Source organism: Rhinopithecus roxellana, chromosome 12 (genome assembly GCF_007565055.1).
Source record: "Rhinopithecus roxellana isolate Shanxi Qingling chromosome 12, ASM756505v1, whole genome shotgun sequence".
In the NCBI taxonomy this organism is placed as follows: domain Eukaryota; kingdom Metazoa; phylum Chordata; class Mammalia; order Primates; family Cercopithecidae; genus Rhinopithecus; species Rhinopithecus roxellana.
The window spans coordinates 70,069,035-70,096,394 of NC_044560.1; positions in this window are offsets into that span (position 1 = coordinate 70,069,035).

Sequence of the window (27,360 nt, forward strand, 5' to 3'; positions counted from 1 at the left end):
TCCCCCCAACCCACCTTCCCTCCCTTGAACATGGACCTGTTTGCAAAGAATAGAGTGTACAGAAGAAGGGTTAAGTTTATGGTGTAGAAGTCTGTCAAAGACTACCTGGATCAAGTGATCAAGACTAATACCACCAGTGATAAGTCTTGTTGACAACACATACACCCTGATAGGATGTGAGAAGAAGGGGCTTCACTTCTGTGGTGTTCTTCCCCAAAACTTATAATTCCAGTCTAATCAGGAGGAAAGCATCAGACAAACCCGAATGAAGGGAGATTTTACAAAGTAGCTGATCAATACTCTTCAAAATTGTCAAGGTCATGAAAACAAGGAAAGACTAAGGAACTGTCACAAACCAGAGAAGATTAAGGAGATGTGATGTGTAAATGCAATGTGCTACCTTGTATTTAATCTTGGAAGAGAAAAAAGGATATTAGTGGAAAAATTAGTGAACTCTGAATACAGTCTGGAGTTTTATTAATAGTAATGTACCAATGTTGTTTTCTTAGCTTTGATAAATGTACCTCAGTAGTGTAAAGGGTTAACATTAGGGGAAGCTCTGTGAGGAATATACAAGGATCTCTGTATTCTCTTTGCAACTTTTCTGTGAATCTAAAATTATTCCAAAGTAAAAAGTTTATTTAAAAAATTCAAAAACATTTCCATAATGACCTGCCTATAATTTTTTCATTGTGTAAAGAAAAGGAATAAAAATGTAGAAAATTACATTTTTGTCAAGAAAAAGAATGAAATGAGAAGAGATAACCTATTTGTATAAAAAAGAACAAAACTGGGGCACACCCAAGATGGCCGAATAGGAACAGCTCCAGCCTCCAGCTCCCAGCGTGAGTGACACAGAAGACAGGTGATTTCTGCATTTTCAACTGAGGTACCGGGTTCATCTCACTGGGGAGTGTCGGACAATCGGTGCTAGTCAGCTGGTGCAGCCCAACCAGCGAGAGCTGAAGCAGGGTGAGGCATCACCTCACCTGGGAAGTGCAAGGGGGAAGGGAATCCGTTTTCCTAGCCAAGGGAAACTGAGACAGACAACACCTGGAAAATCGGGTAACTCCCACCCTAATACTGTGCTTTATGAAGGGTCTTAGCAAACAGCACACTAGGAGATTATATTCCACACCTTGCCCGAAGGGTCCCACGCCCATGGAGCCTCCCTCATTGCTTGCACAGCAGTCTGAGATCTAACTGCAAGGTGGCAGCGAGGCTGGGGGAGGGGAACCCACCATTGCTGAGGCTTAAGTGGGTAAACAAAGACACCAGGAAGCTCTAATTGGGTGGAGCCCACAGCAGCTCAAGGAGGCCTGCCTGCCTCTGTAGACTCCTCCTCTGGGGACAGGGCATAGCTAAACAAAAAGCAGCAGAAACCTCGGCAGAGGTAAATGCCCCTGTCTGATAGCTTTGAAGAGAGCAGTGGATCTCTCAGCATGGAGTTTGAGATCTGAGAATGGACAGACTGCCTGCTCAAGTGGGTCCCTGACCCCTGAGTAGCCTAACTGGGAGACATCCCCCACTAGGTGCAGACCGACATCCCACACCTCACACAGTGGGGTACACCCCTGAGACGAAGCTTCCAGAGCAAGAATCAGACAGGAACACTCGCTGTTCAGCAATATTCTATCTTCTGCAACCTCTGCTGCTGATACCCAGGCAAACAGGGTCTGGAGTGGACCTCAGGCAAACTCCAGCAGACCTACAGCTGAGGGTCCTGACTGTTAGAAGGAAAACTAACAAACAGAAAGGACACCCACACCAAAACCCCATCAGTACGACACCATCATCAAAGATCAAAGGCAGATCAAACCACAGAGATGGGGAAAAAGGAGGGCAGAAAAGCTGGAAATTCAAAAACTCAGAGCACATCTCCCCATCCAAAGGAATGCAGCTCATTGCCAGCAACAGAACAAAGCTGGATGGAGAATGACTTTGATGAGATGAGAGAAGAAAGCTTCAGTCGATCAAACTTCTCAGAGCTAAAGGAGGAACTACGTAATCAGCGCAAAGAAATTAAAAACCTTGAAAAAAGAATGGATGAATGGATAACTAGAATAATCAATGCAGGAAGACCTTAAAAGAACTGATACAGATGAAAACCATAACACAAGAAATACGTGACAGATGCACAAGCTTCAGTAACCGACTCCATCAACTGGAAGAAAGAGTATCAGCGATTGAGGATCAAATGAATGAAATGAAGCGAGAAGAGAAGTATGGAGAAAAAAGAGTAAAAAGAAATGAACAAAGCCTCCAAGAAGTATGGGATTACGTGAAAAGACCAAATCTACATCTGATTAGTGTGCCTGAAAGTGACTGGGGAAAATGGAACCAAGTTGGAAAACACTCTGCAGGATATCATCTAGGAGAATTTCCCCAACCTAGTAAGGCAGGCCAACATTCAAATTCAGGAAATACAGAGAACGCCACAAAGATACTCCTCGAGAAGAGCAACTCCAAGACACGTAATTGTCAGATTCACCAAAGTTGAAATGAAGGAAAATATGTTAAGGGCAGCTAGAGAGAAAGGTTGGGTTACACCCAAAAGGGAAGCCCATCAGACTAACAGCAGATCTCTTGGCAGAAATCCTACAAGCCAGAAGAGAGTGGAGGTCAATATTCAAAATTCTTAAAGATAAGAATTTTCAACCCAGAATTTCATATCCAGCCAAACCAAGTTTCATAAGTGAAGGAGAAATAAAATCCTTCACAGACAAGCAAATGCTTAGAGATTTTGTCACCACCAGGCCGGCCTTACAAGAGATCCTGAAGGAAGCACTAAACATGGAAAGGAACAACAGGTACCAGCCATTGCAAAAACATGCCAAAATGTAAAGACCATCGATGCTAGGAAGAAACTGCATCAACTCACGAGCAAAATAACCAGCTAATATCATAATGACAGGATCAAGTTCACACATAACAACATTAACCTTAAATGTAAATGGACTAAATGGTCCAATTAAAAGACACAGACTGGCAAATTGGATAGAGTCAAGACCCATCAGTTTGCTGTATTCAGGAGACCCATCTCACATGCAGAGACACACATAGGCTCAAAATAAAGGGATGGAGGAAGATCTACCAAGCAAATGGAAAACAAAAAAAGCAGCGGTGGCAATCCTAGTATCTGGTAAAACAGACTTTAAACCATCAAATTTCAAAAGAGACAAAGAAGGCCATTACATAATGGTAAAGGGATCAATTCATCAGGAAGAGCTAACTATCCTAAATATAATGCATCCAATACAGGAGCACCCAGATTCATAAAGCAAGTCCTTTGAGACTTACAAAGAGAATTAGACTCCTATACAATAATAATGGGAAAATTTAACACCCTACTGTCAACATTAGACAGATCAACGAGACAGAAATTTAACAAGGATATCCAGGAATTGAATTCATCTCTGCACCAAGCAGACCTAATAGACATCTACAGAACTCTCCACCCCAAATCAACAGAATATACATTCTTCTCAGCACCACATCGCACTTATTCCAAAATTGACCACATAGTTGGAAGTAAAGCACTCCTCAGCAAATGTAAAAGAACAGAAATTATAACAAACTGTCTCTCAGACCACAGTGCAATTAAACTAGAACTCAGGACTAAGAAACTCAATCAAAACTGCTCAACTACATGGAAACTGAACAACCTTCTCCTGAATGACTACTGGGTACATAATGAAATGAAGGCAGAAATAAAGATGTTCTTTGAAACCAATGAGAACAAAGATACAACATACCAGAATCTCTGGGACACATTTAAAGCAGTGTGTAGAGGGAAATTTATAGCACTAAATGCTCACAAGAGAAAGCAGAAAAGATCTAAAATTGACACCCTAACATCACAATTAAAAGAACTAGAGAAGCAAGAGCAAACACATTCAAAAGCTAGCAGAAGGCAAGAAATAACTAAGATCAGAGCAGAACTGAAGGAGATAGAGACACAAAAAACCCTCCAAAAAATCAATGAATCCAGGAGCTGGTTTTTTGAAAAGATTAACAAAATTGATAGACCGCTAGCAAGACTAATGAAGAAGAAAAGAGAGAAGAATCAAATAGATGCAATAAAAAATGATAAAGGGGATATCACCACCAACCCCACAGAAATACAAATATCACCACCAACCCCACAGAAATACAAACTACCATCAGAGAATACTATAAACACCTTTACTGCAAATAAACTAGAAACCCTAGAAGAAATGGATAATTTCCTGGACACTTACACTCTCCTAAGACTAAACCAGAAAGAAGTTGAATCCCTGAACAGAACAATAGCAGGCTCTGAAATTGAGGCAATAATTAATAGCCTACCAACCAAAAAAAGTCCAGGACCAGATGGATTCACAGCTGAATTCTACCAGAGGTACAAAGAGGAGTTGGTACCAATCATTCTGAAAGTATTCCAATCAATGCAAAAAGAGGGAATCCTCCCTAACTCATTTTACAAGGCCAACATCATCCTGATACCAAAGCCTGACAGAGATACAAAAAAAAAGAAGAGAATTTTAGACCAATATCTCTGATGAACATCGATGTAAAAATCCTCAATAAAATACTGGCAAACCAAATCCAGCAGCACATCAAAAAGCTTATCCACCATGATCAAGTGGGCTTCATCCCTGGGATGCAAGGTTGGTTCAACATATGCAAATCAATAAACGTAATCCAGCATATAAACAGAACCAAAGACAAAAACCACATGATTATCTCAACAGATGCAAAAAAGGCCTTTGACAAAAATTCAACAGCCCTTCATGCTAAAAACTCGCAATAAATTCGGTATCGATGGAACGTATCTCAAAATAATGAGAGCTATTTATGACAAACCCACAACCAATATCATACTGAATGGGCAAAGACTGGAAGCATTCCCTTTGAAAACTGGCACAAGACAGGGATGCCCTCTCTCACCACTCCTATTCAACATGTGTTGGAAGTTCTGGCTAGGGCAATCAGGCAAGAGAAAGAAATCAAGGTATTCAGTTAGGAAAAGAAGAAGTCAAATTGTCCCTGTTTGCAGTTGACATGATCGTATATTTAGAAAACCCCATTATCTCAGCCCAAAATCTCCTTAAGCTGATAAGCAACTTCAGCAAAGTCTCAGGATACAAAACCAATGTGCAAAAATCACAAGCATTCTTAAACACCAGTAACAGACAAAGAGATAACCAAATCATGAATGAACTCCCATTCACAATCGCTTCAAAGAGAATAAAATACCTAGAAATCCAACTTACAAGGGATGTAAAGGACCTCTTCCAGGAGAACTACAAATCACTGCTCAGTGAAATAAAAGAGGACACAAACAAATGGAAGAACATACCATGTTCATGGATAGGAAGAATTAATATTGTGAAAATGGCCATACTGCCCAAGGTAATTTATAGATTCAATGCCATCCCCATCAAGCTACCAATGAGTTTCCTCACAGAATTGGAAAAAACTGCTTTAAAGTTCATATGGAACCAAAAAAAGACCCCGCATTGCCAAGACAATCCTAAGCCAAAAGAACAAAGCTGGAGGCATCACACTATCTAACTTCAAACTATACTACAAGGCTACAGTAACCAAAACAACACGGTACTGGTACCAAAACAGAGAAATAGACCAATGGAACAGAACAGAGCCCTCAGAAATAATACCACACATCCATAGCCATCTGATCTTTGACAAACCTGACAAAAACAAGAAATGCGGAAAGGATTCCCTATTTAATAAATGGTGCTGGGAAAATTGGCTAGCCATAAGTAGAAAGCTGAAACTGGATCCTTTCCTTACTCCTTATACGAAAATTAATTCAAGATGGATTAGAGACTTAAATGTTAGACCTAATACCATAAAAACTCTGGAAGAAAACCTAGGTAATACCATTCAGAACATAGGCATGGGCGAGGACTTCATGTTTAAAACACCAAAAGCAACGGCAACAAAATCCATAATTGACAAATGGGATCTAATTAAACTAAAGAGCTTCTGCACAGCAAAAGAAACTACCATCAGAGTGAACAGACAACCTACAGAATGGGAGAAAATTTTTGCAACCTACTTATCTGACAAAGGGCTAATATCCAGAACCTATAAAGCACTCAATCAAATTTACAAGAAAAAAACAAACAACCCCATCAAAAAGTGGGCAAAGGATATGAATAGACACTTCTCAAAAGAAGACATTCATACAGCCAACAGACACATGAAAAAATGCTCATCATCACTCGCCTTCAGAAAAATGCAAATCAAAACCACAATGAGATACCATCTCACACCAGTTAGAATGGCAATCATTAAAAAATCAGGAAACAACAGGTGCTGGAGAGGATGTGGAGAAATAGGAACACTTTTACACTGTTGGTGGGACTGTAAACTAGTTCAACCATTGTGGAAAACAGTGTGGCAATTCCTCAAGGATCTAGAACTAGAAATACCATTTGACCCAGCCATTCCATTACTGGGGATATACCCAAAGGATTATAAGTCATGCTGCTATAAAGACACATGCACACGTATGTTTATTGTGGCACTATTCACAATAGCAAAGACTTGGAATCAAACCCAAATGTCCATCAGTGACAGACTGGATTAAGAAAATGTGGCACATATACACCATGGAATACTATGCAGCCATATAAAAGGATGACTTCGTGTTCTTTGTAGGGACATGGATGCAGCTGGAAACCATCATTCTCAGTAAACTCTCGCAATAACAGAAAACCAAATACCACGTGTTCTCACTCTTAGGTGGGAATTGAACAATGCGATCACTTGGACACAGGAAGGGGAGCATCACACAACGGGTCCTATTGTGGGGAGGGGGTAGGGGAGAGGGATAGCATTAGGAGATATACCTAATGTAAATGATGAGTTAATGGTTGCAGCACACCAACATGGCACATGTATATATATGTAACAAACCTGCACATTGTGCACATGTACCCTAGAAATTAACATATAATAAAAAAAGAACAAAACTAAATAAAACTATACGCACATACATTTTATACATAAATATATATATAATATATAGATACATAGACATATATAGAGATCATAAATTCATAGATACATGGATAGATCAATACTATAACTGCCATTCTACTATTCACTTATTATTTTATTCATTTACTCACCTACTATTTTTGAAATAATAACTACTATATGTGAGGCACTTTGCCATCGGTTAGAAATCCAACAACGAACAAGATGAATATGATCCTTATCTCCAGGGAGCTCTTCAGTAAGTTCACAAAAGTTTTGTGTTCCAAAACTTTTAAATCTTCAAGAGTGTCTTCTTAAGATTCATGTATTTCTCAAAAGTGCTAGTTTTTTTGGAATAAAATTATTGAGCTGCAAATCCTGATATACCATTTATTAGGTATGTGGTTCTGAGCAAGATTTTTAATACTCATGCCTCAGTTTCCTCGTCTGGAAAATGGGGATCATAGTAATTACTACCTATCAAAGCTGCCATAAGAGTAAAATAAATCTTCACATATGTTATAAAACGCAATGCAAAGGACCATGCCATCCACCAGGGCCTGTTGGGAAAAGTAACCACGGTAGAATGGGGAATCAGAAAGGAGGATGGAGTTCTGACTTTGGAGACAGGAAGATACCAAGAAAAAAATCTTCTCTACTTCATAATCTTGCCAGGAGTCAGCTTTGGAACTGAATATGTAAATGTCTGAAGGGAAGTATAAAACAATCTTGCGAAGTAAGTAAAAGTCACACATTATTATCCCCATAAATGGATGAAGTACCTGAGGCCTAAGGATATTAAATGACTTGTTCATAATTCCACACTGATTCAGTAAGATATGCAAATTGAGAATTTAGTCCCTTTGGCATGGAGAGTGTTACGACAAAGGTTTTTGTTCTTTAACACACCTTTTGTGTATATGCCCCCCTAATGAGGACTCAAGATCTAAAACTGCCTTTTGGGTTGATCGATGGCTGTGATTGGAGAATTATGCATGGTTCTTTAGCCAGATGGGATGCCAAAGCTTCCTCATGCCTGTTCTTCCATGTAATCCTATTTAATGCTATAAAACTCCTCATCTGCCCTCTCATTCTCTGTCATCACCTCTAACCCCACACCACCGGCCATCCAGGAGAAGCCTCTCCTGCAAGCCATATGCCAGTCTTCCTACCTCTCCTTCCCTATGTTGTATGGTACAATTAAATTATGATGTATACTTGTATTTTAATGTTATATTTAAAACTGTACATATGCCCAAAGGCTTTAGCAGGAGTTACATTTTTATATCTTGAAAAAAATACATATTCAAAATATCAGTTTTTGAAAAACAAGAAAATTCCTTCAGTAGTTTTCTTCTTTTTGCAAGACAAGAGTAAAGTCAAAATTTTCCCTAGGCTACTTTATGAAGCATTAGCTCAATTTGAAAAGTTTTTTGCTTTTTAAAAAAGCTTCTGGTGGTTCTTCTGGCTATTTTTTTGCACACATGGCACATAGGTGACAGTCTATTTCAACTCAATATTTCAAGTCCATGACCATTTATTGAGTTTTAGACACAAAAAATGAATAAGAGTTTCATCTCTCAAAGAATTTATTATGTAGTGAAAATGGGAAACAAAACAAATAGCTAGAAAATAATATAATTGTTTTTATCTGACTTACAAATACATTGCTCTTGAGGTTTAGTTGGGGTTATTGGGAGAGGGTTTTGAGAAAAATAGTGGAGAAGGAGCAAAGATATTTGAGTTAGATCTTCAAGAATATGGATGGATTTAATAGGAGAACAAGAAAAAGTAGGCATCTAGGCAGACAGAATCACATAAGCATGGATCCGGAAACATCAGTTATAGGAGACTTACAATACTAGAGCTTTAAGAGGGCAAGATCAGAGGTGAAGAAGCAAAATACGGTTGAGGGGAGCTTCTGAAAGCCCTTATACCAAGGCAGGTGGATCCCTTGAGGTCTGGAGTTCAAGACTAGCCTAGCCAACATTGTGAAACCCCATCTCTATTAAAAACACAAAATTAGCGGGGTGTGGTGGCACGTGCCTGTAGTCCCATCTACTCAGGAGGCTGAGGAAAGGAGGCGGAGGTTGCAGTGAGCCACGATAGCGCCACTACACTCCAGCCTGGGTGACAGAGTGAGACTCCATCTGAAAACAACAACAACAGAGCCCTTATATTCTAGATAAGGAGTTTGAGATTTTTAACTTATAGAGTGTGTTTATCAGAGAGTTTAATGGGGGTCAGGACCTTAGAAAAGGGTGTTGAGGTCATGACTAATAATGGAATATTCAAGTAAAGACTAATAAAATCATCCAGGCTGGTTAAATATTATTTTAAAGGACAGTTCTCAATTCACTAACCAAATTTAATTCAGTTTTACAAATATGAAATGACCAATAATGGTTTATATCAGTCATAGCTCTGTCAGGACAACAGAAACACTCTAGGTATTTCATGCAGAAATGGTTGCAACACAAGAAATTAGAAACTTAAAATATGTTGGAAAGACTGGGAGAAAAAGGGCATGCCATCACTAGCATTCAGGAAATCAGGAGATACATAAATTTAAAGAATTTGCCACTGATGATCTTAGCTATCTTCAGCACCTAAGTAGTGCTAAGAAATTGTAGGAGAACATCCAGAAGCTTCTGGAAAAATCTTACTTCTGTCAGCTTCCATACCCCAAACACCTATCTACCCAATGCTGGCCAGATGCAATCACAGATTTTTAATCCCTTTTGCCTTCCAATTTTTACACGAGCATCTTTCACTGGTGGAATCTAAAATGGAAATCTTCCAGCAGATATTTTTAAGGAATTTTATTCTTATGCTTTGAGTCCCTCCAATAAAGTTAGCACAGAGAAGATGGGGAATGGTATAGAGCTGCCAACAATTTGGCACATTGTGCAAGGAAAATCAAAATCTTGGGTAAATATTTATTTAAATGACATCAATAGTAAAATATACAGTTATCAAATGCATTGAGGAAACAAAACAAGATAAAAAACCAGAGGACTACCTCCTAAGAACTTTAGAACTCTGCCGCACCTTTTTCTAATTCTGAAAAGTTACCCCAATTCAGGTGTACCAAAAATCCGCGAGCCAAGCTCTGTCTACTATGTCTTCTGACTCTAGCTCCAACTATCTCAGTCTCAAAACTTACTCCTGGCTGGACGCGGTGCCTCACGCCTGTAATCCCAGTACTTTGGGAGGCGGAGGTTGCAGTGAGCCATGATAGTGCCACTACACTCCAGCATGGGTGACAGAATGTGGATCACGAGGTCAGGAGATCGAGACCATCCTGGCTAACACAGTGAAAACCCGTTTCTACTAAAAATACATAAAATTAGCTGGGCGTGGTGGCGGGCGCCTGTAGTCCCAGCTACTCAGGAGGCTGAGGCAGGAGAATGGCATGAATCCGGGAGGCGGAGCTTGTAGTGAGCCGAGATCGCGCCACTGCACTCCAGCCTGGGCGGCAGAGCAAGACTCCGTCTCAAAAACAAACAAACAAAAAAAACTTACTCCTGATGGTTCACAAGACTTTTATAGATTTGAAAGACAATGTTCAGTTTTGTCATACTAAAATTGGCACATAACATATTAGGCACTTAAGGTTAAGGTCTCAAATGAGAATAATCATGGATTTCCATGTAAGGTTCTCAAACACACAAGAAAGATCCATCAAATATTGCATTTCTGACCGCCCACTCCCCCCTCCCCCCCCGCCCCCGGACACACACACACACACACGTCTTCAAATTTTTTCTTTTCTTTTCTTTTTTTTTTTTGAGATGGAGTTTCACTCTTGTTGCCCAGGCTGGAGTGCAATGGCACCATCTCAGCTCACTGCAACCTCCACTTCCCAGGTTCAAGTGATTCTTTTGCCACAGCCTCCCGAGTAGCTGGGATTACAGGCATGCACCACCATGCCCAGCTAATTCTGTATTTTTAGTAGAAATGGGGTTTCTCCATGTTGGTCAGGCTGGTCTCAAACCCCCAACCTCAGGTGATTCACCCGCCTTGGCCTGCCAAAGTGCTGGAATTGCAGGCGTGAGCCACCGCACCCGGCCTCCTTAATTTTTTTGGTTGCTTCTCATTGCTCTTAGGATAAAGCTCAGATTTGAAAATCTGGTCTGCCAAGCAGCAAGTCACAGCCCTTGACTACCGCTCCAGGTTAAATTCACATGCTTATATCCTCACATGGTACACAGAATCCACTCTGGTTTTCTTTCGGTCCTTTCTAGCATAGACCCTTCTTCATCTGCCAGGGATGTTTCTGCCCACCTCCTCCCCCGCCTTCTCTGGGCTGACTGACTCTTACTTATCTATCAAGTGTCAGTTGATGTGACACTTCCCCCCAGGGAAAGAGGCCTCACCTGCTTATCAGTCTAAGTTTCCCATTAGTCTTGCCCATCATGTTCTATACTTTTTCTACACAGAATTTACCTAGTGTAATCACATAATTATGTGCATAATTTATTGTTAATTATTTGTTGTATTTCTGTCTCTTCCAGTAAGTTCCACAAAGGCGATGACCTTTGTTTGTCTTGTTTGTAATTGTATCTTCAGAGTCCATCACAGTCTGTCATAGTAGATACTTGGTAACTATTTGTGGAAGGAAGGAAGGAAGGAAGGAAGGAAGGAAGGAAGGAAGGAAGGAGGAAGGAAGGAAGGAAGGAAGGAAGGAAGGAAGGGTAGGAAGGAAGGAAGGCAGGCAGTACGTCCGGACTTCATTCCTGAATGCAGGAAGGGTGGGGCGTTTCCGTCGTGAGGAGGAGCTGTGGGCGTGCACGAGCGACAACCAGCACCTTTGGCCTTCATTACCATGATGCACAATCTACTCTTGTAAACAACATCTTTATTTCCCTGGATTTCTGGTGTTCTATGAGAATACGAAAGTGTGGTGGGTTCCTTATTGTCAGTCATTTACTGCATGCATCTAAATCCGGATAACTTAATTCTCAGGCCAATAGAAGTTTCAGAGACTTTGGGGGAAATCCTTGAAAAGTAAACCCCTGCCTGGGGAGTGGATTTTGAGTGTGAGAGAAAATGGTAGCTTTCAGCAAAAGAGAAACACCAAGAAGCCACATCCGTGGGCTTTGGATTAGACTGCCTTTGGACAAGCACTGGGGGCTCTGGCATCTAAACCATGAATTGGAGCACTTTTTAAGCAGCTACAACACCCTCGTACCTTGTAGCTTCTGATCTGTGGCAGCTGCATATTTAGTATTGCAGTTAACCAAAAATGGGTGAATTTAGCAGAAAAACACACTTATTTGCAGCTATCATCGAGTAAAGGCCTTGGAATGGGGTAAAGGAGGAACATTACTGCAGATTGTAGCTAAAAGAAGTTGAGCCGCTTCTTTTCAAATGTGTTGTCAATTGGTGAAAACAGACAGACAACTTCTGCTTTCACATGTAAGCTAAATCAGAGATCCAAATGCAAAATCCAGCTCTTGGGGACATCATTTGGATTTTAATGCTCCCTTGGGAACCTTGAGCCCTTAAAGAAATGAAAGGTTTACAATGAAGCATAAATACACTATTTTCAATTCTGACAGATCTAATCTTGTTCTAAAAGAGCCTGTTATTTAAAGGAAGATGATATCCACTTCTAACAACCCAACATTGAAGTTTCAAGAGTTAAGAACCCCTCAACTTGGATAAAGTCATAAACATATGAAAATTAATTTTGCATTATTCTTTGAAACTTCACATTTACAAGCATCAAAATTGGCTTTCTGTTATTCTGTCAACTTAAAAGGAAAGAACAATTGGGGATGGGGCAGTTTTTCCAGCCCTCAGCTGCTGAATGATGTCATTGTGTTGTAGCCATTTAGACAGCAGAGATGTGAATGATCAATGCATTGAACAATCTCACAAGGTGGGGTTCAATAGCCAAGTGTAGGAATTTGTTGATAGAGAAGCCAAACACACACACACACACACACACACACACACACACACACACACACACACAGTCTAGCAAAGGAACTATTCAAAAGCTGCCTGGACAGAAGTAAAGCATAGAGATGTAGAGTGTAGGCTCTGAAGCCAGACTGCCTATGTTTGCATCCTTGGCTCTGATAGGCACATACAGTTCAACTCTGAACAAGCCACTTATCCCCTCTGTACCTCAGTTTTCTCATCGCTAAGGTAAGAATGTCAATATTGTCTCCCCAATGATTGCTGTCAGGCTAAAATGACCTAGTAAATGTAAAGTGGTTACAACAGTCATCTGGAATGTAGTAAATCATTGATAAATAGTACTATGATGATGATGAGACCTTCCCAAGGATGCATGCCTGGACTCTTCCTCCAAAATATACATATTTATGAGTACCTTTGGGCCTATACTAAGTGCTGGATGCCATATACTTTCATAAATATATTATAAATAAGTATGTGTTTATAATTTTGAGCCACACATAAATGTTCATCTAAGGCAGTTTCTGTAAAGGGCCAGATAGTAAGTATTTTAGGCTTCACAACTATTTAACTCTGATGTGTAGTGTGAAAGCAGCTATAGATAACACGTAATAAATGAACATGGCTGTGTTTCAATAAAGCTTTATTTACAAAACAGGAAGTGAGCTAGATTTAGCCCCTGAGGGGTAGTTGGCCTGTTCCTTATCTAATGGATTCTTCAGCTAGGAAATATTTACATAGGTAGTTTCCTAAATGAAGGGATTTAGAAAAGTAAGATTCAAATATCCTTAGTTATTTAATCCAGTGCTTGACAGGGCATTGTGAATATGAGTGAAGTCCTTCCTGACATCACACTTAACTCCTTTTGAGACAGTTCATTAGGAAGTCTCAGTTTCTTCCCAAATTCACAAGAAAAATTTTGGACTAAAACCAGTTTATTCATTAAAAACAATTGTCTACCATTTTATAACTGTTTACTCTGTAGCAATCAATGTTCCAAATGGGTTGTGCATTATCTCATTTAGTAATGATGATACCAAATGCCGACAGCAACACTTTCAGAATATATCCCCCCATTCTGCTCACTTTCCGCCTCCTCCAGGACCATTCTGAAGCAGGGCACCTTTATCCTGTTATAGCTCTTAACTCATCTTCCCATGTCTACCCTTGCCCCTTACAGTCCACCCACAACTTAGCAGTCAGATATTCCTTATAAAATGTGTCAGATCATGTCACTCTTCTGCTCTCTCAGGGTAAAACATCAAATTCCTAATAGTAGATGTTAGACCTTCTGAACTGGCCCTGATCTCCTCTCTGGCCTTATCTTTTCTTACTGTTACCCTCTGCTCACTCAGTCTCCTACCTCAGGGGCCTTGCACTTAACTCTTTCGTAGACCTCATTTAACAATGGTTTGATCTTTCCCACTTTCAGGTTTTTGCTCAAATACTATCTTCTCAGTGAGCCTACACTGACAATCCTATCTCAAGTTGCACCCCCAGCCATTACCATTCTTGTCCTCCTTTTCTGCTTTGTTTATCTCCATACCTCTTATCATATATACTGTTTTTATATTTGCTGTTTATAGTTGCTATTATATTTGCTATTTTGTCTGCTTCCACTCACTATAATAAAAGCTAAAGGGGGTAGGAATTTTGTTCATTGCTGTCTCCAGAACCTAAAATAATCCTTGCCACATTGTAGGCATCTCATAAATATTTGTTAAATGAACAGATCTATGAGATGCTTCCCATGTGTCAAGTAAGGTTACAGGTGCTTTAAAGGTATTATTTGATTTAATCCTCACAATCCTGTAAATAGATGCTATTATAACCCATATTCTCAAATGAGGAAACCAAAGAATTGAAAGATTAATGAATTGCCCCAAATCATGTGACAAGTAATAGCTGCATGCCCTTGAAAGTAGGCCATCCAGCCCCAGCCTCTCTGCTCCCAACTACTATGCTACACTCTCCTTATTTAACCCTCACTTCTCCTTGAGTGTGGGATTGATTACCCTGGTTTTACAGATAAGAAAAGTGAAACTCCATGATATTAAGTAACTTTTGGAAGGTCATACAGTCTGTAAATTGAGATGCTAGAATTCAAACCTATGCCTATGAACTCTAAAAATTAGTCTAATTTTTGAATGCTATGTGATGGGCTTTGACAAAGGAAAACTGATACAATTTTATAAAAACACAGCCTTCTACACATTGATGGGCTTAAGACAACCATTCAGAAAGCCCTTGTCCAGCGTGCTACCTGATATGGCCAGCTCTCTAGAGGCTTTCCCAGCACTAAGGGAGTTGCCAGACAACAGCAAGAAGCCTCGATAAAGATATTGTCATCATCCTCACTGCATTAGGGGAAAAAAGGAAAGAATACTAAACACCCTTGTGAAAGATAAGAAGAAAACAAAGACTTAAATTTCATTTTGGCCAACCAGTTCATCTGGATGCTCCCAAATTAAATTCAACCACCTACAGTTCAGATCACATCAAACCTGGGATTCAAAAAAGACTCAAAGAAGATGACAATGTATGTGGCAAAAATTAACACTTCCACTTGGAACACAAATGAAAGCAATGCCTACAATTCAACTAGAGTTAAGTCAGTATGTCTTTTATATTAAGGAAGTGATGGAACAAAGATCAGAAGAAGGAGCAATGGTTGAACTAGATCCCTCATTAGTAACAAGGAGGAACTAAGTAAATCTAAACAAAGGGTGACAAACACTTGCAGAAACTGTTGTTTTGATTCCTGGAAAAATATCTAAAAGGAGGAATCATCTGGAAATTCTAATTTTTAAAAAGACATGGATAAACACTAATGCTTTATTTTATATTTTATTTTAAAAAAAGGTACACAAGGAGGCTATAAATACTAAGAAGGTGCTCTTACTTGCATTTTAAAGCAGTTAAAATTGCAACGATGCATCAAGAAGTATCACAAAAGGCCTGGAATTTTAATAATTTGGAGAAGGCTTCTGATGCACAAAGGCAGGGAGGAGGGATTAGATTCTTGATATCCAGTTCTCATCACACCAGGAATCTCATATTAATGTTTGTTAGGAAAAGGAATCCACCATAATTCCTGCAGCCTTAATGTTGAACAGAAATGTCAATATGTTTTATTCAACCTTTTATTTTTCTTCATAAGGTAAAATCTGGCTCATATATCTCAGTACATAATAACCCTCAAAAATTCTAAGAAAGACAAAAAATACATATTTTATAATTATTTGATAATTACTAAGTTTCTATTATTACCCAGAATGCACAACTACAGCTACATGTATTATTTGATGTGTGTGTATGTAGATTTATATGCACATACAAACTCTTTTAAAATCTTCCTCAAAAGGTTAAGGAAATAAAATACTATAAAAAATCTAATGTGACTTAAAATGTTACATGTGGAAGGACACTTTAAGCAAGTTCCACTGTCTTTCTCTCGCTCTCTCTCTCTCTCTCTGTCTCTATGTGTATATATATATATATATATATATATATATATATATATAAACACACACATATACACACACACCACAATCAGGATACGTATAATAAAAGGCAACCACAAAATCTCAGAAATTTGACAATGATGAATAGAAATAATTTGATTGAGAACATAACCTTTGAAATCAAAGAAAGCTACACAAAATCCTCAAAGCTGAATTCAGTACTTTGGGCTGGGGAGAGGAGAAATGAGATTAAAAAATATATCTTATTAAAGTTTCATAATTTAGAATGCTCCTCTGTAACTGTTCGGAAAATATGGGTCATATCTTTACTATTATCTATGCCCACAGCCATGTGTGCATGCATACACACACACACACACACACACATGCACACACCCCTAAATGGAATTTGTCACTATAGGATATTTAAAATCCAGACTTGCTGCATTTAAAATGTATGGAATTTATTTTTAAACCAGCCATATCTGAATTCAATGCCTTATATTTTGAGTTTTAATTCCAATCATGCTAATTTTAAGTCACAAACATATATCTGCCGGTAATGAAGGTTGTTTAATTAGGTCCAGATAAAATAGCTCCAATTCTGTTTCTGATCCACCTGTCAAAGCAAATCAGTCTTTTACATGGCTAAAAAAAAAACAAATTAGACTAGCTGATGACTTTTTGAATATTCAAGTAGACACACCGAGGATAAATCCAAACAGAACTTGTGACTGAACAAAAGCCTGAAACGTGACCTCAAAGATGAAGATATCTTATTCTGCCAAAAGCAGATTTACAAGCTGGGTCTTCCTAGTATTATGAAGTCAAGGACAGGGTGCTAAGAAGAAGTAATGAGAAGGATAACAAAAACAGAACAACACAGCACTACAAGAAATCAAATCTGCCACAGCTTAGGGCAATGTAACAGCTCAATGTAATGAAAAATAAATACAAACAATGATGAAAATTGTGACCGAGAGGGTCAGTTTCAACATTTTCTCTGAAGGAAATTCTAAAACAAGAAGTATCCTAACTCATAGAGTATATGCTATCCACGGTTAACATATAAATTATTTTCAAAGACTATTAAAGATAGAAAAATTGTATCTCTTACAAGTTTAATATGAATAGTTTGGAGTATTCTAGTCCTACAGATCTAGTTTACTTATGTATAAAGCACTATACATTTCAATACAGATCCATGTAAGCCCAGGGGAGAAGTTATTTGAAATTGGCATGGTGGCCATGTGAATAGGAAGTGTCAGATGAGAGGATACAGAAGAAAGAAGAGAAAAAATAACCTGATATCCAAATCCTTGAGAAGCTTCGAAGTTACTTCTATATAAGACCCTCAGAACCTTCCATCCTCCCATAGTTGGATCCTGAGCAAAGATGTGAGATGGAATCAGTAGTCGAGGCTCCAGGAATATGACTATCCTTCTAATTCCTCATTACTGCATTCAGAATAGGCCTTTGGATTCAGAAAAGAGACTCATGCTCAACACTCTCATTCCTAAATTGCTTTAAGCAAGAGACACAAAAATAAACACAATAGTCCATGATGTAAACATTTTATAGAAATAAACACACACACACACACACACACACACACACACACACACATATACATATAAACTGCATAGATAATTTGATAGGGAAAAGATTAGAAAATGAAGCAATTGAATATCTATTTGGAAAAAAATTAATCTCATTCCTTACCTCACTTCATACACAAATTAACTCAAAATGGATAAGAGACCTAAATTGAAAAGTGGAACTATAAAATTCCTAGACAAAAATAGGATAAAATCTTCATAGCCTTGGCATAGGCAAAGATTTACTAGATTAAAACACAAAATGAATGAATCATAAAAGAAAAGACTGATAAATATAACTTTAAATTAAAAGTCTTTGTTCTTCTAAATGTTCCATTAAAAAAATAAAAGACAAGTAAAAACAAAAAAAATGCTATGATTGTACATGACAATCAGTAAAGCAACCTAGCTTTTAAAATGGACAAAATATTTGAATAAATACTTTGTAGAAGATGACATACAAGTGGCTAATCAGCACATGGAAAGAGGTTTATTATGATTAAGTCATCAGAATTTTGTTATTTGTATCAAATGCAACTTAAAACCACAATGAGATACCATTACATACACATTCCAGTGGCTGAAATTAAAAAGACTGACAATACCAAGTCTTGGCAAGGACGTGAAACAACTGGAATTCTCATCTATTACTAGTATAAAGTGGTACAAACACTTGAAAACAGTTTCTTATAAACTTAAAAGTACACTCTCTGGGAATAAATTAGAAAAATCCATCAAAATCTATTTCAGTTCTGACTTCAGCCATGTCTGGAAGTTACTTGATACAAAACCTAGAAACCGCTGTGTCCATCAACAGAAAATTGCCTGGGAAGAAGCACAAGGTAGCATTTTGGGGAGATGAAAATGTTTCTGTATCTTGATCGCACTGAGAGTTACAGGAGTGTTAAATTTGTCAAAACATCAAAATATACAATTAAAATAGGTATATTTTGTTATGTATAAATTATACCTAATTAATTTAATTTTAGTAGTATTAGAATAGAAAATGCCTATGCTAACCCTTTTATATTACAGATGAAGAATTTGAAGACCAGGGAACTTTAGTGTCCAGCTCAGCTAGCTGATAACAGAGGTAGGACCAAAGTCCTATTCCCTAAATCCTAGATGCACACGCTCTCTATACGGAAATTTTTTTTGTTTTGCTTTTAGCTGGAGTCTCACTCTGTCGCTAAGGCTGGAGTGCAATGGCATGATCTTAGCTCACTGCAACCTCTGCCTCCCAGATTCAAGCGATTCTCCTGCCTCAGCCTCCCGAGTAGCTGGGATTACAGGCACCTGCTACCACGCCCGGCTAATTTTTTGTATTTTTAGTAGAGATGGGGTTTCACTATGATGGCCAGGCTGGTCTCGAATTCCTGTCCTCGTGATCTGCCTGCCTCGGCCTCCCAAAGTGTTGGGATTACTGGCGTAAGCCACAGTGCCTGGCCCAACAACTACCTTTAAACTGAACGACAGAATTAATTTCAATGGAATTTAACCTGAAAGGCCTGGAGATCAGAGATTTTGATTCCTTGAAAGTTAAGAGATTTTGTGGGAGTGATGATGATGATGATGATGATGATGATGATGATGATGGAGGTAGTATTAAAAATGATTTTGCCTCTATAAATTTCATTTTTTCTCTTCCAAGAAACAGATCTTAATTTCTATTCATTTTTCCCCACTTTCAGTCTGTATAGTTTGAAAATTGAACCTGAACTCCTGTTCCAAGGGAGGGTACTATGTGGCTATGTTGAAATAATATTTAAGATATGATTAAAGCAGATATATTTTCAAAATAATTCCTTTTTTAATTTTTAAAATATCACTACTATAAAATTTAAAATTACATATGTGGCTCACACTTGTGGTTAGCATTATACTTCTATTGGACAGTTCTGGTCAAGCAATTATATCCATAGTCTTCCCCATTTCAGCTTGTTTTTAGAAATACATATGTCAGCTTATAGCAAGTACTAACTGTACTTAACCCAATAAGTTACCTTATGTGAACCACTGCACAGTTATCAGGGAACTTTTACATTCATTATCTTCTTTGGTCTTATAAGATAATCATTGCTACAAGAAAACTGAGACTCAAAGTCATTAAGTTAGCTGCCCAAGGTCAAGTTAAGAAACAAGCAGGGCCGGGCGCGGTGGCTCAAGCCTGTAATCCCAGCACTTTGGGAGGCCGAGACGGGCGGATCACAAGGTCAGGAGATCGAGACCATCCTGGCTAACATGGTGAAACCCCGTCTCTACTAAAAATACAAAAACTAGCCGGGCGAGGTGGCGTGCGCCTGTAGTCCCAGCTACTCGGGAGGCTGAGGCAGGAGAATGGCGTAAACCCGGGAGGCGGAGCTTGCAGTGAGCTGAGATCCGGCCACTGCGCTCCAGTCCTGGTGACAGAGCGAGACTCCGCCTCAAAAAAAAAAAAAAAAAAAAAAAAAAAAAGAAACAAGCAGAGGCCAGGTGCAGTCGCTCACGCCTGTAATCCCCGCACTTTGGGAGGCCGAGGCAGGCAGATCACGAGGTCAAGAGATAGAGACCATCCTGGCCAACATGGTGAAACCTCATCTCTACTAAAAATACAAAAATTAGCTGGGTGTGGTGGTTTGCACCTGTAGTCCCAGCTACTCGGGAGGCTGAGGCAGGAGAATCACTTCAATGGGAGGCGGAGTTTGCAGTGAGCTGAGATCACACCACTGCACTCCAGCTTGGCAACAGAGCAAGACACTGTCTCAAAAAAAAAAAAAAAGAGGAAGGAAGGAAGGGAGGGAGGGAGGGAGGGAGAGAGAGAAAGAGAGAAAGAGAGAAAGAGAGAAAGAGAGAAAGAGAGAAAGAGAGAAAGAAAGAAAGAAAGAAAGAAAGAAAGAAAGAAAGAAAGAAAGAAAGAAAGAAAGAAAGAAAGAAAGAAAGAAAAGAAAGAAAGAAAGAAAGAAAGAAAGAAAGAAAGAAAGAAAGAAAGAAAGAAAGAAAGAAAGAAAGAAAGAAAGAAAGAAAGAAAGAAAGAAAGAAGCAGAACCCAGTTGCTAAATTCAAGTGTGTGGATCCCAGACCTGCTGTTTTCCTCTTTGGCACCATTCTGTTGACCCACCTGGAATGTTACCTTTTAAAATTGAAGGTAGCAGAATCAATGAAAATGGAGATGACTTACCATTTGTAAGTCCCTGTCTCAATTAATCCACCTAAACGATGATTTGTGTTGTGCTGCTTATGAGATTAAGGTGCTTTCCAAATGTTATCAGGCCATATAAAGCACACATAACTACTTATAATATTGTCAGAGAAACAGTTTGAGAATGTAAGAAATGAGTTGGTAAAATGACCAAGGTCATAATGTGTAAGTTTGTGATAAAAATATAATAAGGGGAAGACTGGGTAATAAAGAGTTTATATCTCTTCAGACCTATTCATTGGAAAGTTAGGGTCTGTATAGTGGGCCCAAGAATGCAAGCCATCAGGAAAATATTTTCTGTAGGTTAATGGGCTGAGACTAATTCCTTGCCTTCATAGACATTGCATTCCATGGTCTCTAAAATTCCCAGAATGCTTATTTGGTTTCCTGGATGCCTTGTCTCAAAAGTAAATAAACATTTCAAAGAGATATAACTTAAAAGTTATATTTTTAGTGAGAATAAATAAATTCTACATTCTGGATTGTGTATTAGTTTAAACGAAGTCCCTAGAGCATGATTAGCACATAAAGAGTAAAAATACTGACATTTTGAATGTGTCATACAGAGTACCAGACATCAATTTGCTACTAAAATGCACATACCTTATAAGTTTAACTTAAAAATGAAAGCAGACTACTCTCCTTTTGGTGTTTTCTATAAAAGCAAATGCAATCGTTATGACCACTTATGTCCTGGGTTTACTAGAATGGCCCTGGTTTCGAAATCCTTTCTCATTGTCCCCATGAGAAATCAACTTGCTATGGGCTGAATGTTTGTGTTCCTCCAAATTCATATGTTGAACCCCTAATCTCCAGTGTCATACTGTTTGGAGGTGGGACCTTCAGAAGGTAATAGGTCATGAGAGTGAAGCCCTCATGAGTGGTATCAATGCCTTTATAAAAAGAGACACAAGAGAGATTATCTCTATCCCTCTCTGCCAGGCAAGGACACAATGAGAGAGCAGCTGTCCGCAAACCAGGAAGAGGGATCTCACCAGAACCCAACCATGCTGTCACCCTGATCTCAGACTTCCCGGGCTTCTGACTGTGATAAATAAGTTTCTGTTGTTTAAGCCACCCAGCCTATGACATTCTGTTATAGCAGCCAAAACTAAGATACAACTTGTGCCCTGATTGAAGTATACGTCCTGGGTTTTAATTCTAAAAATAAAAGATACACTTTATAAACCTAAACTCAAATTCTTCTCCTCATGGAGACTGCAATCTGGTTGGGAAACTGAAAGAAGTACATGTACCAAGGAAAGAGAATGTGAAGGATTTTACAATAAGTATCAAAACACAGCACAGACTATCAGCAGCATGCCCCAACAGTGGTCCAAGCTATCCTGTCCTCATCAGGCCAGAGCCCAAAGGAATCACAGGGGGTTCCATTCCAAAGAGCGATGTGGGCCAGTGGGGAAAGTTGCTTAATCTCTCTGTGCCTTAGTCGCCTAGTCTATAAAACAAGATTAACACCCATTTCACAGTGATATTGTGGAGATTACATATGATACCCCTTTACAAAAATATTTTCACTTTGTTTTCCTGTGGAATCCCTAAGGCTAGGAATCTTTGATTACTGAAATTCCTCGAGGTGAACCACATTATCTGCACACTCAGCCCCCTGGCCCTAGCATGGTGGAAGGGTAGCAGCAAGTCTAAAAAGTTATGAGCCAGTAATTTTACCCCAAGTAGGTCTTTACAGCTTCCTTTCCAACTCAGTTTTCTGCAATGAAAGCTGCTGTATAAGCAAAAAATATTATTAGTATTAATAAAAATATTTCAGCCATGCTGCTTCTCGCATCATATGTAATTCATTAGCACCAGCTCATAGGCGAGGCAAAATTTTCATGTCAAATAATGTTTTATGGGTCTTTAGAATATTATACTCACTGGGTGTCCCCACATCATGATGAGACCTCCCCAGGAGGGAAGACAAGAAGCACAGCCTTTTAGAAACCCTTCTTTTTCAAATTTGCTTGGGAAAAAGGTTAGTTTCTACTTCTTGTTCAGCAGCCACACAATGCCAGGAAGCTTAGGTGCTTCTTGAAAGGATGCGTGTTGTTTTGTTCATGGGAATAGGATTTATAATGATGTTAATTCAAAAGAAGAAATTAAATATAAAAAGGTTAATGAAAGGTTTCAGTCATGATTACGGTGACCATGATCAATCAAAGGCCAGAGAAACGGCTGTTTTACGATTAAAATATCCCAACACATTGTTATTTATCACTATTGCCATATTGCAGCAGCAGGCCACAATTAATCATATAAATCACCCCAGTGGACTAAATTCTGAGGTTCTCTTTTTGTCAAATAAGATGGCAGTGTTATTGTTAAAACTGATGAAAAGACTTTTTTTCTGATATTCTGATTTAACATACTTTTGTTTAAAAAGATCTTTTATGCAAAGATTATAGGGAAACTCTAGGCAGGAAACTTTAGTAATTTCAAAGCTCATTAGATTTCAAGAATGGATATGTACCTCCCATTCAAATGCATAATAGCATTTTCACAAAGGTTTATCAAAGGGTGAATTAATTGGGTTCTATGTTTTGTAGTCATTATTCTTTCATTCATTCATCCATTCATTTATCCAGTACTTATTGAGGGTCTACTATATGCCAGGTACTCAACTAGGCCCCAGAGCCATAGCAGTCATGGTCCCTAACCTTATATGACAAGAGTCTCGTAGGGAAGAATGTCTTTACACAAGTAATCACAAAAGTGGAGAATGTTTTGAAAGACAGAGTGTAGAAGACCACAGAAACTTGCAGGAGTCTGGGTAGGAAAGAGACATTTCAACTGAGACCTGAAGGATAAGGAGGGGGAGTTGGACAGGTCAGGGGAAGTAGCCACGCAGAGCAAACAGCTTATACAATTGGCCATGGCTGTACCACTGAAACCTGGTACACTGTAGGGACATGATAAGTATTTGTGGAATATATTAACTCTGAATATTGTGTTTCCAGAGGTCCTTGACACTGTATGGCCAGAGCCATCTCCCCTAGAGAATCATGGGCCCTTTGACAAGTCCCACTCAGCCTCCTCCTTTCTTATCTATAGTCTTACACAGATAAAACCTAACTAAGGTGAATTGGGGATAAAGAAAAATATATCAAAAAAAAAAAAAAGAAAGAAAGAAAAAAAGCAAGAGAAAATCCATGGTAGGGTAGGAGATAAGTGGAAAAGAAAGGACAAGGTATTGCCTGTAGCCATTCCATAGACCTGTCTGGTGCTGGGATTTGGGTAATGAGTATATGTTTGCATGAGCTTGTGGGTTGTTTTCCCATTAGGAGAAAAAAATCTCCTCTTCTCATGTTACCATGCAATTTGTACCTTGCACAAAGGCACCATCAAAAGCAGTGAATGGGAGCTAAAAGAAGCCCAGACTCCACTCCCCAAGTTAAATGCCCTGGCATGGGATTGTTACCTCACAGAGGAGGCAACTTTTCCTAATTTGTTCACTCACAGAGGATGCCTTTTGTTAATTCCCATAAGGCACCTTATAAACCAGCTGCATTCCTATTCCTTCATAGTTCTCTTCCCCTTGGACTGTAGGATACATGAATATTAGCTTCATATTTTGCACTGATGTTTTCACTCAAAAAGAAAAAAAAAAAAAACCACCAGATCTAAACCGAGTGAATACATTAGCAAAATGGAAAATGTGGGTCAGAGCTATTCTGCAGATGAGGATGATGCTATCAAAACAGAGGCCTTCCTGGGTCTTGGGTGCAAGTTATAATTTATTCTTCTAAAATGACCCAGTTTAGACTAAAGGTCATTCCATGACAAAACACCGTAGAGCACCAGAAAGTTCTAATTGCACAAGCCTAATTCATAAGCCTAATTCATAAAGACCATAGAAAGGGTGTAGTTAATGTCAACAACGTATATTCCTCAAACCAAACAACCTCAAACCCATTGAGTCAAGGCATTTTAAGTTAAAGCAGGTCTAGTTTTCAGAGAGGAGACAAAGAGGTCTAAGATTTTTGTCTCTGACTTCAGTGAATTTACATATAGTGAAAAAAGTGAAAATAACAGCTATTTTCTACCATTAAAATATGGATAAAAATTGTTTAACTGCACAAACATAAGATGGAAAGTGAAAATGTTTCTTAGTGTGTATGAATATAACTTCAGGAAAATACATGTCACATTTTGCCTCTGCCTTACAAGTTTTAGAGTGCATTCAAATATATTATTCCAATTGAACCTCACAATAATCATGGGAGGTTAGGCAAGTCACACACTTTCACGTTCATTTCGTGTCCAAATGAAACAGTTCCTGGGAAAAGTTAACAACTTGCCCAAAATCACATAGAACCCATACCAGAAATCAGGTAGTTTGACTGCAAGCCCAGGCTCTCTTTACCCAAAGTGCAGACCAGAAAACAAAGCTATGTGTCACTTGTGCCTCTGAACTTGTGAGGCCATGGGGTTGTTGTGACAATTCCTAGTAGGACTATTTTTGCTATAAATTACTACAAGTATCCAACAGAAGAAAACCTGGTGGATGAGAGATGCTGACAACATGTGGCAGTTAATTGAACATATAATCAGGGGTTGCACCACTGTGGCAGCTCTGGATTATATCAACAGGCATAATGATGTTGCTAAAATTATGCACCCACAATTATCCCTTAAAGGTAGGTGATAAATGAATTAACTAAGTACTAGAAGCATACACCTTCAAATATTTAGGACTTGACTGCTGCTAGGTATACAAGGACAGTAACATGCCAAAGAGTCGGCGTTCCACTAGGTGATTAGTAAACTCTTCATTTATGATAATAGTTTAGTAAAACATTGGCATGGGTGTTCCATGTAGTTGAAACATTTTTTTAAAGTAGGAAAAAGTGAAGCATTTGTATATTGACTCTGGCAAAAGGGGCAAAAGCACATAAAGAATTCACAAAAGCATCAAAATAAAAATGATTTTCCAGGTACTAGGGGATAGATGATCAGTTTTGAGTAAAGAGGATCCATCCCATGCACCTACACTTTTTCATGATATTTCAGTACCAGGAACTTGCAGATGAGGGTTAAACAACTTTTATAAGATGTTGAATCAAGATGTGGCTAGTGAAGAGGTTTGCAGCAAGAGGATATCAAACTAACATGTGCCACGGGGCATCATGTGGATGACTCCTGACAGCCTCCCATGCTGGGGAGAGAAAAGGTGGGAAGTCAATTCTGGGATAAGAGGAGAAGAGCTTGGAAGTTGACCAAGGCTTCCAGTCCTACCAGGTTCTCACTAGTACTGCATGTAAGGCAAATATTTAATCTGTTAAGCCTCAGTTTCCTCATCTACAAAATAAAGATAATAGTTGCTCCAAACCTCCTTTAAGCAATTAAATATGAATATTTAGCCTAATACTTGGCACAGAGTGAGCACTAAATGACAGTGCCCTTGTGGTTATTACTGGGTCTCAGGCTACCATAATGTATACATATGCTATGGACAGTTAGTAATGCCTGACTTTTCTGATAGTACTATGCCATTAATCAAATGAATTTCTACATCTGACTCCATCAGTATCTACACGCCTTCGTGTTTTAAAGAGATTCATGTAGTATTCAGGCACTGGGCCTCCTTTGCTTGTTTATAGCATTTTGATGGGAGAGTTATCAGCCAAAATAAATGAGAAAGTGACCAGGTTTAGCCATTGTAGCAGTTCTTGTTCAATATTGGATGGGGATGGAGGTTTAAAATTAATCACACAAATGAGGATAGAAGACCACCTCCATATTACGTGCATCCATGCTAGCCAGTCTCCATTACCATAGATAACTGAGAACTGACTGAATTTATTTCCACAGGCTTCCTTAAAATGGAAAGATCTCTGTGACATCTATAAGATTCAATTAGAGGACCTTTATAAGCACACATCTAGTTGAACCAAATGAGAGATAAATTAACCTATAAACAGCATGCTCTTTCTTGTGGAATCCTCTAATGGCCTGATTTAGGATATCAGCAGATGGGAGGTCAGTGCCCAGTGCTTTCAGAGTTCAGCCCATTCATTACAATCAGGTTCACGATGCCACAAAGAGTTTCTAATGAAATACACTCCAGTAAACCTCAGAGGGGGACAGCTCATGTGTGCATGAGGCAGAGTTTAAGGCAGCAGACAGACTGTGATTTTGTATTTCCAGACAGGTAGGGGTCCAAATGGAGTCACTGCACATTTAT